The following is a 15652-nucleotide window of genomic DNA, read 5'->3' as shown; positions in this document are numbered from 1 at the left end:
AACTCGACGAGTTACAAAAAAAAGAAAAACACACACGCACGTAAAAAGAGTTCAATCTTTTGGAATACAAATGGAAGAACTAACAATAAAATTAGAAGAAATAACACAGAAGAAATAAGTCACCAATATGAAATTACCTGATGGCTGATGTTGATCGTTGACGTTTATAATGATTGAATTTCGTCCACGGCGCCATCTGGATCCTTGTTGAAAAATTCAAATAGCCGCAACAGCACCATTGAGCTCATCACGTTTGTTGGTGAGTCGAGGAGCTGGAGGATTTCTCATCCTCAAGGACATAAATTTCACCGGTTCCGGTAATGTTTTTTACATGGTCCAAGCATTCGAAATCACAACATCGCTTTCCAAGACGAAATTTCCTGCATGGCTGTAGTAAACAGAAATCGATCAATTGTACAGATCAATCGTCACTCGACTGCTCGAGAATTCAGGTCATCCAGAGAATAGAATAGAGACGTGGAAAAATGTAGTGCGATCATCGCAGTGGGAGGAAATAGGGGGATAGGGACCAAATGAATGAACGAGATGTTAAGGACAACTGACGACAAGTTCTTCTTTTGTCGAGAATTGCATGTTTGTGAATGGTTTGTGGGTGGTTAGGTGGAGAGAATTGAAGAGTTTGGAGGTGACTGGAAGAGTGTTTTGGGCAAGGTAGATTGCAGAATGGTTGCGGTAGCATTGTGTTAATTATGGGTTTGTACATGTAATCTTTGTATGTATCACTACATAGAACCTAACGTATATTTTTAATAATACATCAGAGTTTTAGTTATTTCATAGCTATGAATTTTATACTCTATAATCTTGACGTTTTATTTCACAGAAGCGTTTGAATATCCATAAAAATTAAATGAACCAATGTATTCATTATCTTATAGAGAAGATATATTATTTTTAATTATGTTCCAATTATTTATCATGATCCTGATTTCCTTATTCTGAAAATTTGAAAGGAAGTTTTGTAGTTTGATACTTTCAGCGACAAAGGGTCAATATTGCTTTAGTATATTTCGTTACATATACATGTATATCTATATATCCACCGAAAATGCGCTCTTGTAGACAAACGCTCGATTCGCGTCATAGCTTTTAAAGCTTGTCGCATCTCAATCAGTTGGAAAAAGTTTTTCCTGTAGCATATTTTATTTTTACGAACCAACAAGGTCTTTGTTTATTTCCTTCTTTTTTTTGCTCTAATTCCCCCATTGTTTTTTCAAGGATAGTATTTCAGAGCCATTAGTCAAGTTCATTGTAACAATAAACGTACGTTTCGGAAACATTTTGTGCTGTGAAACAGAATACACTAAAGTTTGAAGGTCACATCGATTTTCGAAAGTTTATAAATGGAGGTGTATGACAGTATCACCAGCTGTTGCTGTCCCCAAGCGCCAAAATACGTTCTGACTACTATTTTATGTATCTCACAGAAGTATGTCTTCATTCATCATCTCCCATGCCATCCACCAACGTGTTCTTAACATGTTATCTCCTAGTAAAATATTGATGTTGAGTCAGATATCCAACTGAATAATCTTTTCGGTGTCTACTATAAGACATTTAAAACCAAGGCTCGTACACACGTGTGCTTATACGTCAGATGTAATACTTAACAGGAAACCTGCTTATATTAATATTAAATTTATGCATAGTAGGATGTTCGACCTTTGTAAAAATGAAATTATAATACATACAGTTTCACCGTGGAAAAGTGAATCTTTCTAGCATGTCCACGCAAATGCAGGGTAGGGGAGGACTGTGCATGCACCAAACAACTTTACGTTCGTAATTTTTCACACAAATGTACAACTGTAGGGAAAAAATTATCTCTGATTTTTCGGATGTTAGGAATCGACAATATCGCATAACGGAATGCTGTGTTCTACGTATTCTATTTTTGTTACGAAAGTGGTACAAACGAAGTCCACATAAGAATAGTACAACAAAATCGGTTGAGGTTAGGTTATCGTGCAGATATCGCGGCTTTTGCATTGGAAATCACGCAACTGCCAGTCTCGTCGTTCCTTGTAAACGAAAGAAAGGTATTGTAATCGGTCGGAATTAACATAAAACTAGTCGCATGCGACCATATGGCCTGAATGGTGAATAAACGAGAGTAGAGCGCGAGCTATGTGATTCTAACCGTTTAGGCGGAAACTAATGATTGTAACCAGAGCCGAGATATATGCCAATATTACTTTGCTCGACAAAGCGTATAAGATGAGGAGAGAATCGCGATAAGGTAGAACAAGAGACAGATATTCTCTACGTAAAGCAAGTCTGTCAACTAGATTGAAATCCTATAGCTATAACTACAGTGAATCCATATTCTGGCGAATTGTCTTTTCACAAATGAAGCTTCTGAAGAACGGAATTGATACAATAACTACTGTTCATTCGTAACTACTGTTGTAAGAATCTATATATTTGTCTATCTATATCTATATATATCGATCTATATATATTTGTCAGAATGTCATTTTATCAAAAAACCCATTCTCTGTAATCATAGTTTAACGAAGCATAATTAATAGAAGAGGTAAAGCGTTAAGTGGAGATGATTTAATCACAGTTAAGTAGATAAATCTCTATATTAGTCTCTTTAATTAAAATGTTCTACGTTTTATTTGCGTCATTTTTTTCCTTCATCCAATTTAAAATGTTTAAATAACAATAGCCTATACAATATAATTTTATGTAAAAAAATTGATTGTACCATGTTTATTACAGATATTTAACATTTTTGTGTACATACAAAATTTAAATTATACCTCGCTTGAGAACAAAAATTCTATTTGTTTTCCTAACATGTACTAATAATTATTGATCAAAATAGAAAAAGCTGGAGGAGATTACTTAGGAAGATTACTTAGCATCTCATATTCCTGTCAAGGCTCGAACGTTTTATCTTCCTTTAGATTTTCCTAAGTTTCCATTTCTCTGACTTGCTATTTGAGTTAGCTTAGTATACGTGCTATACATAAGTATGTATAGTGTCATGATCGCGACAGTCTTGAGTTACCCACGCTTTATCCTCTGTAAACTATTTATAAAAGAAGAACAAATTACATGTTAGAACTTTCATTCAATTTACCAATACAAATAATTTTAAACAAGAAAAAAGACCTAATGCAGTGGTTTCAACTTAAACATATCCAACAGTTATTTACGAATAAATAGTATAAATCTTTTAGCAACATGAAATTCGCGATATTTATTCAAATATTTATGTTTACAGTGCGGCATCAGCAAAGAAAACGTGTTTATCGAAACGTGCGCTATCGATTTTATGATTTTGCCACGCAAACAGGGAAATTGCAACTCAAAATTGAATTCGCACTGCAAAGCGTTGACGTTACGATATCAATTACATACTTCAAAAACACCGAAGGTATCACACGGAATCAGAGAGATTCTATGAGAAGTTAAACGCATAGTCACCCTATTGGGAATAGGATTGCTTTGATTCGAGCTCAAACATAGGGAAAGCTGAAAGAATCTTTTGCGGATCTTCCTTCTTCTCTACATTGGATTTTATACAAAACGACTTTAACCTTTTCAAGGAAATACGGAAATAAGGATTTTAGATAGAGAGATTTATCTGGAAGGAAATGGATAGAAAACGTAGAACCAGTTCTTGTTGGTTGAAAGATTTTTTCTCTTCGCAGAGATTCAAGCTTTAAAGAACGATCAAATATGTGCGCAGCTGACTTACGAGTGAAGTTATTATTAAAAAAAATTGTTAGTTCAATTATCATAAGTTTAAAGATATGTAGATATTGTATTTACATATCGAAAATCAGACAGCAATATTAATTAACACACCTAGTCAAACGCACACGTACTTTAAAACCGTGCTTTAAAATCGATATTCGCTGAAACAATACATCGCTCTGCGCTTCCAATTTGTTTTCGCACGAAGAATCAGTCCACTCATTGTTACCGTCACCATCTCTACCGTAATCTATATTACTCGAATAAATTCTATATCTTGATTGGAAAATCACATATTTTAACGAACTTCCCTATTTTTTGTTTTTTATGACTTTAACTGGCAATTTCCATAATGTTCTATAACTTGACAACAGACTGATAATATTTCAGGATATATATACATACATCATGTTTTTGAGGATTCTGTAGTAAAATAATTATAGTTGGGGAGTCCAACTTCCCAAACCGCGACAAACATATTTCACACATCCACGACGACTTTACAAGCAGACCCCTCGCGGTTTTGGGAAATCGATGAAGGACCCTCAATTAAACATATCTCAGAGGGCAGATCGACGATGCGAAGAACACTTCCAAGCCCACACCCGACGCACCAGCGAAGGACGATACATCGTCGCTCTACCTTTCAATGATCAGCTTCAGTCACTCGGATCCTCTAAAACGCTGGCAATTAAACGACTCGCCTCACTCAATCGCCGATTCCAGCACGACAAACGCTTCGAATCAGAATATCGAACGGTAATACAGGAATACCTGGCATTGGGACACATGACGAAGGTCAATGTCAACCACTCCGACGACAACGGATACTATTTACCCCATCATGGCGTGACCAAAGCATCGAGTCAAACCACCAAACTCCGTGTAGTTTTCGACGGATCGGCACCAAGCACTGCCGGAACCTCCCTAAACGATACACTTTACACAGGACCCAAGTTACAGGAAGATTTATTTTGTATATTAATTAGATTCCGCGCTCATCAGTACGTACTGACTGGCGACATCGAGAAAATGTATCGGCAATTCCTCGTACGACCAGAGGATCGGAAATATCAAAGGATATTATGGCGCAGCGCGAGTGGAGAAACAGAAACATATGAGCTTAACACCGTAATACTCTTATCATAGAAATAGAAGCAGTCCTCAATTCCCGCCCGCTAACTCCTATCTCCACCGATCCAAATGATCTCCTAGCCCTCACTCCCGGACATTTCCTCATTGGCAATTCATTAATGTGCTTACGTGATCGAGATTTCAGAGACATTCCATCGAACCGACTCTCCAAATGGCAGCATATCCAACAGCTTAAACAACATTTTTGGAACCGCTGGCATAAGGAGTATTTGAACGAGCTAACCAACCGCAATAAATGGAGCAAGGGTGGACACAGCATCCAAAAGGGCACAATCGTCATCCTCAGATAGGACAACGTTCCCTCCATGCATTGGCCTCTGGGCCGAGTTATCAAGGTTCATCCAGGCGCCGATGGTGTCATCCGGACAGCTACAGTTCAGACGGCAAAGAGCATTTTGGATCGGGGCGTCAAAAGGCTTGTCCCACTGCCAATTCAACCCGATCTCGAGAAACCCGAACAACTAGCCACCGAGACGAAATAAGATGGGAATTTCAGCCACACTTCGCTAGTTTGATCGGTACCCTCTCAACGGGGGGAGAATGTTACGCCATGCGGCTTACCATAGGTCATATTCTTAACTATCGATAGCGCCACTATAATGTCGCAGACGGATCGTCGCGTCTGCCCGGCAAACAAACATTGTAGTGGCAAGCGCGTGGTTCATTAAGCAGGGCGACTTCCAGAAACGTCGACTCGTGGCCCGTATTTTACCTCGCAGTAAAAGAATGTGGCGTGATCCGAACGTAGTGGGGGTCGCCTTCCAGAAAAAACGAAAAAAATCGAAAGGCGTTCAGAACTTTTCGAGAAGTCGAACCGTCAACACATGTGGTATGTCGCGCATTACTTATCAACCAAAACGCAGTTACATTTTTTTTGTTCCTTTTATATCTTTCTAGTTAATAAGTTGTTGAAATAAACATTAATTTATTTGTGTTAATTCTGTGGAATTTCATTGAACTACCCTTATTATCATAATCGAAATAAGGGGATCGATCAGTTCGTGGCGTCGATTATTTAATCGTAACGGGAACTTACAACTCTCGTTGACGTGCTATCTCGCGATCGCGTCTCTCCGCGAACGGTCGAAACAAAATGATTCACTAAAAACTGTCCTGAATTCCTAAGAATTTATTTACCGCAAAACTGACAAAGTGTTTATTTAAAAAATGAGGTTGAAGGTAGTCCTTTTCTTTCATTTCATTCATTTTCATTTTCTTTCTTAAGTATGGCTAACACAATATCTAATCAATTAAAATTTTATATTTTCACGTGAAAAGTTTCTTTAGATAATTATTATCAACATGATGACTAACTCTTACGGATTAATACGTGTCTGTAGGGCAATCCGGTGGACTTGATCGGCTTTTTACTTCGAAAGTTGAGTAATCGGTGTCGCTTTCTTACGCATCTTTGAACTGTATAAATGTTTTAAAATTGTTTGATCCAGAATGTACCACACCGGACAATCAAGAAGGCAGGTGCCTTGACTACAGAAAATGTAAACCTCTGCAAGAAATATGGCAGATACAGTACCGTACAGCCACCGATTTTTATAGACGATCAGTGTGCAGATACCAGGGCAATGTTACGATCGTTTGCTGTCCGAACGATCCAAACAAAGAGAAGAGAGAAATTTTAATAAAAACTGTGTACAAGTATAAGGCTTTGCGACCACCATACTGTGGTTTTAGCAACGTCTCTCATACCAGGCTGGTCGATGGTAAACCAGCTGAACTTGGTACGTTTTATGTCTTTCTTTCCGATTAATAATAAGCCATTTACTGCAAAGAATGAACTTTAAAGGCATTAAACAGCACATCAATGTACATTTCAATTAGACTAAATAATAATGCTATGATTTCATCGGTAGTAACTTTACTTATTAACTTGAATTATTTCTTTCTTTTACTTCATGTTAGAAAGAGTATCTTTTTGCTTGAAATAAAAAATTGATATAGGAGTAATAATATGGATAGAGATCAAAAACTGTTAGGGCAGAAATTACACGTTTGAACTTTATAGTTCAGTATAGTTCAAATAGAAATTATATAGAATTATTTAATAATTTGTATTTCACTGGAATAAAAATTTAATTTCTGTCTTTATCAAATCTCTATTTCAGAGTATTTGTACGTATGTACTTATCGTCTGCTGTATGATCGAATATCGAATAGGTAATAATCGTTGTTACTCGTTACGTGAGAAAAAATTATGTATATTCACAACTATGACTATTGCATTTTAGGCGCTTGGCCATGGATCGCTGCATTAGGTTTTCGTAATCCCCGACACCCAGACAAACCACTATGGAAGTGCGGAGGTTCCCTGATATCGGCTAGGCATGTTTTGACCGCAGCACATTGTGCACATATGGATGGAATAGAAAACATACGCAATCATAATATTGCCATTCTTAGATTGGTGGAGGAATTGCCATTTTCGAGTAAGTCCTCAAATATATATATATATATATATATGCTATTGAGTATTACTGAAGTATCATATCCTGAAATTTCTTACTGTACACATATATTGTGTCATAAAGCATGTACAATTCTTTCTCATACTTTTGGTCATTCGTTTCCTGCATTTTCATTTATTCTTTTATTTTTCAGGGTACGTATATCCCATTTGTACGAAAGAGCCCCTACGAAAGAGCAACTTCGTCGGCTATAACCCCCTTGTTGCTGGATGGGGAGCATTAAGATATAGTAAGTGATATCAATTTTATAATAAAATTAAACAGTTCCAGTCTTAAATATCTTTCTTATTTTCTTCGTAGGACGACCACGACGTAATGCATTAATGGAAGTACAAATGCCAGTGATTAAGAACGCCGAATGCAAAATAGCTTATTCCAAATTTCCTAATGCACCTGATATCACTGATGGTATAATATGCGCCGAACATGCTCAGGGTGGAGAGGATTCTTGTACGGTAATTAAGTTACAGAGTTACTACAAACTATACGGTATCTGAAGACACGTTAATTCGAATTAACATCAAATCGACGTCTTAAACATTAGAAATAATAGATAAACACAATTTAATAATCTTGCCCACTTCTCACACCTCATTGTGGTATTTAATCTAATTTCCTTCTAATCTTAGTTTTGCTCAAAATACATATAACATGTACATTATAAATTGGAGTATTTCAATACACAAATCAATAGAAGATTATTACTGTATATAAGTATAATTTCAATACAATTCGATCGATATATTTCAGTATCTTTGATTAAAAATTTAACGATCCTTTCAGGCTGACCGCGGCGGACCACTGCTGATACAACATGAATGAACCTCGTATTTAATAGGTATTGTGTCTTATGCTTATAAGTGCGGCACAGCTGGGTATCCCAGCGTTTACACTAGGGTCACATCGTACCTTGACTTCATTCTCCAAGCGATGCAATAATATGATATTACTGTTCCATAAATATCATTGTGTAAAAAACGTAAAGTTGGATTTTCTTATTGTGGAGATAAGAAACAGCTCAAATTTACATTGTTTTGTACGTTACAAATTATAGGCTTAAAATGTACGAAATGTAACTTTGAAACGACACTAATTTTTTACGCACGATAAACCTCCACGACTTAGGTATGTAAAGATGATAAACGTATATTAATTCTATTAATTTGGTAATAATAAACCAACTTTCTGAGAAGTTCTGTAAATTTCGTTTCTGTTGTATCAAGAGAATAATGGAATATTCCACTTAGATCGTATACTTCTTGTATGTACATACAAAATTTTCCGGCTAATCTAAAACACTTCATAAGATAGAGAGCTTCTGGAAATTCGGACACAGAGAGTACATAAAATACAAGATAAGTCTCGAGTCTTTCAAAATTATTTTTTATTCGCTAAAAACGTCCTGTGTATTCATGCAATCACATGCAACCTCGAAACTTCACTTATTTTTTATCACTTTCCAATTCAATACACTGTTTCTGCATTTTTGACTATATGTAAGAGAAATTTCCATTCAGCCAAAGGTGTACTTACAGATTATAGATTCCTATACGATTCTCGGTAAAAATTTATCCGCACTCCAGATAGTTAAAACTTCTGTCGACCGTATTGATCCATCTGCACTCTTCGTATGACGTCAATATCTGTTCAGTGCTGCTGCGTAGGTTTCATTGTGTTACGTCAATTCGTTTGTGACCGTTGCGCGAGTAATGGCGCTTTGCAATGGCGATTTGCAGGAAAACGGTGCAGGATGCTGTGATTCGTTTCTTGCGGTCGGAGGTTTTGTTTGATGCCTATATTTATCAAAGATTTAATGCACATTATGGAGAAAGTGTTTTGTCACGAAGTGTGTTTGAATGGGCACAAAAGTTCAAAGAAGATCGCACAAGTGTTATGAAAAAACAGCTGGACGCCCGTCCACATCCACGATGACAACATTGAACGTGCTCATGAACTTATGCTCTATGGAATAGACGAGTGAAGCTGGATAATGTGGCAAATCATTTGCAAATGAGCCACGGCTCTGCTTATGCAATAGTGCACGACAGATTTGGGTTTTAAAAAGTTTGTGCGAGATGGATGCCGAGAAAGCTGATGAAAAGGTGAAGACGACGATGCATTCGTGGTTCGCAGCTCAGCCCAAAACATTTTTTAACGAGAAAATACGAAGGTCCTTCAGCAAATGGACAAAGTGTATACAGAAATTGAGTGATTATGTCAAAAAATGATGTATGTCTTTTTTGACAATTGCTTAAAATAAACTCTACACCGACAGAGCGGGTAACTTTTTACTCACCCTCGTAAGACACTTAAATTTCCAATCTATTATGATGAATAAAAGAGCTTATACTATTAAATCTAATTGTATTTTGTTGCATGAGAGTACACGTGTATGTGATGTACATTACCTTTATATCCCCTTGAACGCTTCAATATTGCGCATATATACTATATTTTGTACAGCTTCTATAAAATTTTGTATGTTTGTTTAGGCTGTTAATCCAGAGGCTGGAGTACAAAGAAGTGGCACAATGATGTGGGCTGATGACATTTATAATTATCAAGGAATCACCCCTACATTCGCTCAGGTATATATCGTTGACTATAATGTATTTAACATATATGATTGTTAGAATATTAATAATTAATTTTTAATTCTATCAGAATTTTAATGAAACTGTCCCTTGGGAAGGAAGAACTGATACCTTGATATCACGGTTTGTACATCCTATATGTACGACAAATTTTAGAACATTATATAACGAAGAACCAGATCGTCGTGGCCATGTGATGTGAATAAAAGGACTTGAATTTGATGATATTTTTATAATGTTAGATAACATAACTAAGTATCTTCACAGTAAGATAGGATGACATGGTTTACATGATCTTAATGTTGTTCACTTGAGTGATGATATTATAAGGAAAAGTGTAATATCACAGGTAGGATGATTCATAATTTAGAACTACTAACTCATGTATGTATTAAAAATTAAAGAAATATATTAAATTTTATAGGATATTTATGTTTAGTAACCAGTAATTCAGAGATTGGTATTCATTACTATATATTGGTATTCGTTACTATAACGAGGCTGTAGAAACGCACCCTTCCTTCTTTGCAAATGGTCCTGTATTTATGTCTAAGCCGAAACTGGAACCTCTGAATAATTTAGATTTATTCTTGTCATTTTCTAAAATACTTATCTACAGTATACCATAAGGAATGATACCGTATCACACCTAATCAAGTGCCTTAAGAAACATCAACAGGATATCACAGTAATCCCTTATCGACTGATATGTAAGTAAAAGTTATGTGTCATTGTTATACACAGTTATGTGTTAGTGTTATACACAGTTATTTATCATTTTCTATTAATTCAGTTGTAGCCACTACAATATCTATGACACCGGTAGTAATTATAAGATCAATAATGATGTTCTATAAGAGGAAATGATGATTAGGAACAAAAACTTACAGGTAAGTCAAAGTATATGTTATTTGCCATTTGAAAAGAAAGTTACTAACTTAGAATTTTTTGATAAATAACAATTGTGCAAAATATATTGGATTTCAAATTTGTCAAAAATTGAAATTTAAGAAGCATTGTAATAATATAACATTAATATTTTGATTTTTCAGGAGATATCATGCGGTGGATGGATAATATGTAAAAAATATTAAGCAGTATATGAATTTTCATATTGCGTAGAGATAACAAAATGAATTTTAAAAAATGTCGACATGGTAATAAGAAATAGCATCATGACAAAGAATATATAAACACAGTTTCATTTTTTATAAATAAAAATTTGTTGTTCCAGATTTTGAAATATAGTGAAACGTTTAATTAGTATCTTAATATCTTTAAATAATTATTATTTTAGAATCAATTGTAATTGTATCATACGTACTTTTGAATTCGTGCAAGAACATATGTAATTTTGAAGTAGTTATTATTAGGAAATTGTTAGACGCGAACAGTATGCGAAAAGTTAGTATGCAGTGTAATAATTATCAATCAAAACACAAGAATTAAATTCTTGAGGAAAAAATTTCCGGAATTTCTTATTTACATGATTATAAAGAAATCCATAATAAAAAGGAGCTGCTTTCTAATACTTCTCTTCCTTGTAATGCCTACGTTAATAATAACGAGGTTCGACTTTTTGTTTTTAGAGGGATACTGGAAAATTTGAAAGTACAGTACCATTGGGAAGAAAATCACGATATTGAAAACGATATTTGCAAGTAAATTTCCAAAAAATCTGTTTTCAAATTTTCGCTTTCTATTTCACATTAAAAGAAAGGGCTGCCTTCTTTCTCTGCAAGACAAAACAAACATTCTGAATCTCGTATCAATGAATGATGTCAATAAGTTATTTTTCTTTTCAGATTGAACAATATTCCAGATTTATTCATAATTTCATACTACGCGAAGAATAGACTTTCATGGGTATATAAAGGAAATATTAAGTATAGGAAAACTCTTTTTCGTTGTAGGTGACATATGCTTCACGGTTGAACACATGTATTTTTGAACACATATAAATGAAAAAGTACTCTTATGGAGAAAAAGAATTGATACCTTCGATTGACATTAGATAATGTATATAAACTTATGAACAATCACTATCGGTTTGTATTTTAGGTGCACACGCAGATTTGTTGGAGTTCTTATAAAATGTACATCCTGTACGAACGTTTTATTCTTCCAAATTTTACGATACTATGTCTCATATAATAACTATATGGATTAAACGTAATATAAATGATCCGAAAATAGACTCGAACGACATTAATTGTCTTTCTATTTATATCAATATCGAAAATACAAGTAAAGCTGGAACAATAGTATGCAAGAATGGACTATTTATTATTTTAAAGCAAATCATAGCATATTCAGAATGCACAGTATTATCATGAAATGTAAATGAATCAGTTGTAAACGAACGATTTTACTGTAAAATCATTGCCTCCTTTTTTTCATCTGAAATATAGCAGCAATGAGTACATTCTTTTAATATATAATAAAACGTGATATCTTTATAAAGTTACATATGTCATCACTGGTAACTGTTATCTCGTATGACACCAAATATACCGTTAGTATGGAATGATATTTTTATGAAGATGTACTTTAATGATAGATTTTATGAATGAAACGTTATATAAGAAAAATTATCTCTTGTTATTCCATGATGTGTAGTAGCTAATGAAGATTAATTTTACAAAGTATTGGAGCAAAAGAGAATTAAAAAATTAAAAAGATCTAAATAAGATTGTTCGTGTGGCTTAATTATCTCAATTCTGGTACACCACTTGTTACATTTTAACTAATTAGCGCTAAACAATAACTTGCAAATATTAAAGATATTAACACCTTAATATTAACACCTAAAGGTTTTCAGGAAATTTTATAATATTTGATTATTGTATATCTAGTCATTGATTGATAAAATTTCTTGTATAAGCATAGATCGAGGTTGACGTCATACGCAGATTGCATATCATTGACAGGTATCGTTTTAATTTATTTTATGGCTAGAATCATTTGAATATTATACGAATAATTATTTCCATTCGAACGATTAATAAATCACGTACCTATAAAAGATATATTATGAAAAAGACGTGACGAAACAAAAAAATATTGGAAATTCCGTTGTCATTAGATCAATTATTTTTGCAATGATTTTTATTTCCATGTAATTACATATGAAATGGGTAATTCATTAACATCTCCTCGAATCGAATATAATTCGTTACACTTCACAACGATTCAAATAATGGACGGGAAATATATAATAAGTTTCCTGTCCTTGCGTTAAAATAGTACTGTACAAATCAGATGATACAGGAAATACCCAAAAAACCCAATTACATCCACATTGCATGACAGCACACTTGCAATGGATTTTTGTGATTTCAATGTCACAGACAATGACACAACTAATCAGAACACGTTCGAGGCTATAGACATTGAAATTACCGCGTGTTTAATACGTTTAAAGCATAAATCTAAATTTCACGCGATTATTTCTTTGTACATTGTGAAACTCTTAAATTATCTTAATCGAATAAATAATCCTAATGTAATAAAACATCTTGAAATAGACCTAGATATCTGAAACAGAAACTCGAAGGATAAGAAATCCTAAAAGGTACTAATCCTAAAATAACAAACTCCTAAATAATAAACAAGTGATAAAACCTGTTATAAATAATAAAGCTTACCTGGAATAATCAAATCCTAACTAATCGAAAATAAAATAAGGCAAGCAATTCTTAATCTTTCAAGTAATTTTTCCGAAAACACAGAAAGATAGAGAAATTAAAAAGACGCAGCACAAATTGCAGCACAATGAAAGTTTCAGAGCGATGAATACGATCGTATTAAACTAAATAATTTTCAAAAGTGAAATTACACTGAAACGTATATCGATGATATTTGTCATTTCTACGATCTGTTTCGCTTGATCGTGCTTCTTTTCTGATGTAAATTCAATTTATAATACGAACTAAGTTTCCTTTATTATTATTAGTCCTGCGTCTTTTTAATTCGTCACTTCTTTTATTTCAGAACAATGACGGGCTCCAAGATGCTGTTCGGATGTTTGGCGTTAATTGCTTTTCTGCATCCATTAGTTCACGTTTGTACTTCGAGTAGTACAGCTCAAGGTTTGTACTTCGAGTTGTCTTTTTCCATGCACTTCAAATTCCAATACGATCTGGTCACGTGGCCTTCGTACAATTTCGAAATTTTACCTGTTTGGTAATCGTCAATGAAAAAAGAAGTTATGCGTGACCTCAACACATTGAAACAATTTTTATGATTTTTTATTTGCCGGTTGGTCAGCAAGTTAATGGAAACATTTCACTTAACTATTCGCGTTAATTTCTTCGGTTTAACTTTTGGGAAATGCTTCGTTAGCTTCGGGAATATTCCAACGATTCGTTTTACGTACAAAATAAGCATGATAAATATTACATCACGGTAATGTAATATCGGAATATATTAAAGGTGTAATTTTGTCCGATTAATTATAATTTATTAATAATGGATTGAAAATACAGATATTAGTTAGACAGAGAAACGATGTTTGATTAACAGGAAAACTAAATGCAACGCTCGTATTTACAACAAATAACTTGACAACTATTTGGTAACTCTCTCTCTCTCTCTCTCTCTCTCTCTCTCTCTCTCTCACTAGCAACTCTAACACTCGACAACACTCGCAACTCAATTCTAACGACTCTATGCTTCGACGTCTCGATCAACTCTGATTCTCGCAACACGCACACTTTTCGATTCGCCTTGAATAGCGAAACAGTCCTTCTTCTAACGTTGTCTATTGTTTCCTTCATACCTATGTAAGAACTACCAACTACGTGCCTTCAGTCACGTAAGCACTCTTAAATGTAAACGAACCACAGAAACACGACGTACACGGTTTTTCTATTTTCAGCCGATCTCCAATCAAAGCTATTCTACGATATTACAATCGGCCTTTCCTGACAATCACATCTGCCCTCAGATGTGCTCATCATCGCCGCTCGCACTTACATCACTATCGTCAGCATTCCACCATTTCATGTGATCGGCTGCCGTGGAAGTTGTACGTGGCCCTTCGTGCTCCTCCTCTCGCTGCACTATGTATCGGTCATTTCGCAGGACTTTTATCACCCGATACGGTCCAAGAAACTTCGGATGCAGCTTTAGCCCGGGACCCCTCTGCATCCTCTCGATTGCCACTAGATCTCCCGTCCTGTATGCTGTCGCCTTCTTGCGTCTCCTGTTATACGCCCGCTTGTTTCGGATTTGGATCTCCTCAATCCGTCTCTTTGCGTCCGCACGCAGCTGATCTCGTTCCTCTTGGAACACCGCGGCCTGTTCGTCCTCGATGCTACTGCTCCTCTTTCGCTCTTCCTCTATCTTCCTCTCCGTTGTTTGTTTACCCATTTCACTCTTGTCAGGGGCTTTGATCGTCGTGGCAGCATCGTGACATTTTCGTAGGCTCGGTTCGTACATGGAAGACGTTAACAACTTACCATCTACCGAGACTATGATCTCTTCTTTTTCGAAGGTCTTCACGTTCATCGTGTCCTCGACAATCCCATCGTCGTCCTCGTCATCCACATCCTCTGTATGTCGAATCTTCGTATCGATATTATTGGAGGGATTTCGCGCGTGCGACTTCCCTTGTCTTTTCGTTCGCCTTGCATTCACTCTCTTCGAGTCTATCCGAAAACTTGAAACAACCCTCACACCCGCAAC

This window comes from Bombus vancouverensis, unplaced genomic scaffold (genome assembly GCF_051014615.1).
Source record: "Bombus vancouverensis nearcticus unplaced genomic scaffold, iyBomVanc1_principal scaffold0027, whole genome shotgun sequence".
Classification (NCBI taxonomy): domain Eukaryota; kingdom Metazoa; phylum Arthropoda; class Insecta; order Hymenoptera; family Apidae; genus Bombus; species Bombus vancouverensis.
This window is presented reverse-complemented; position numbering follows the sequence as displayed.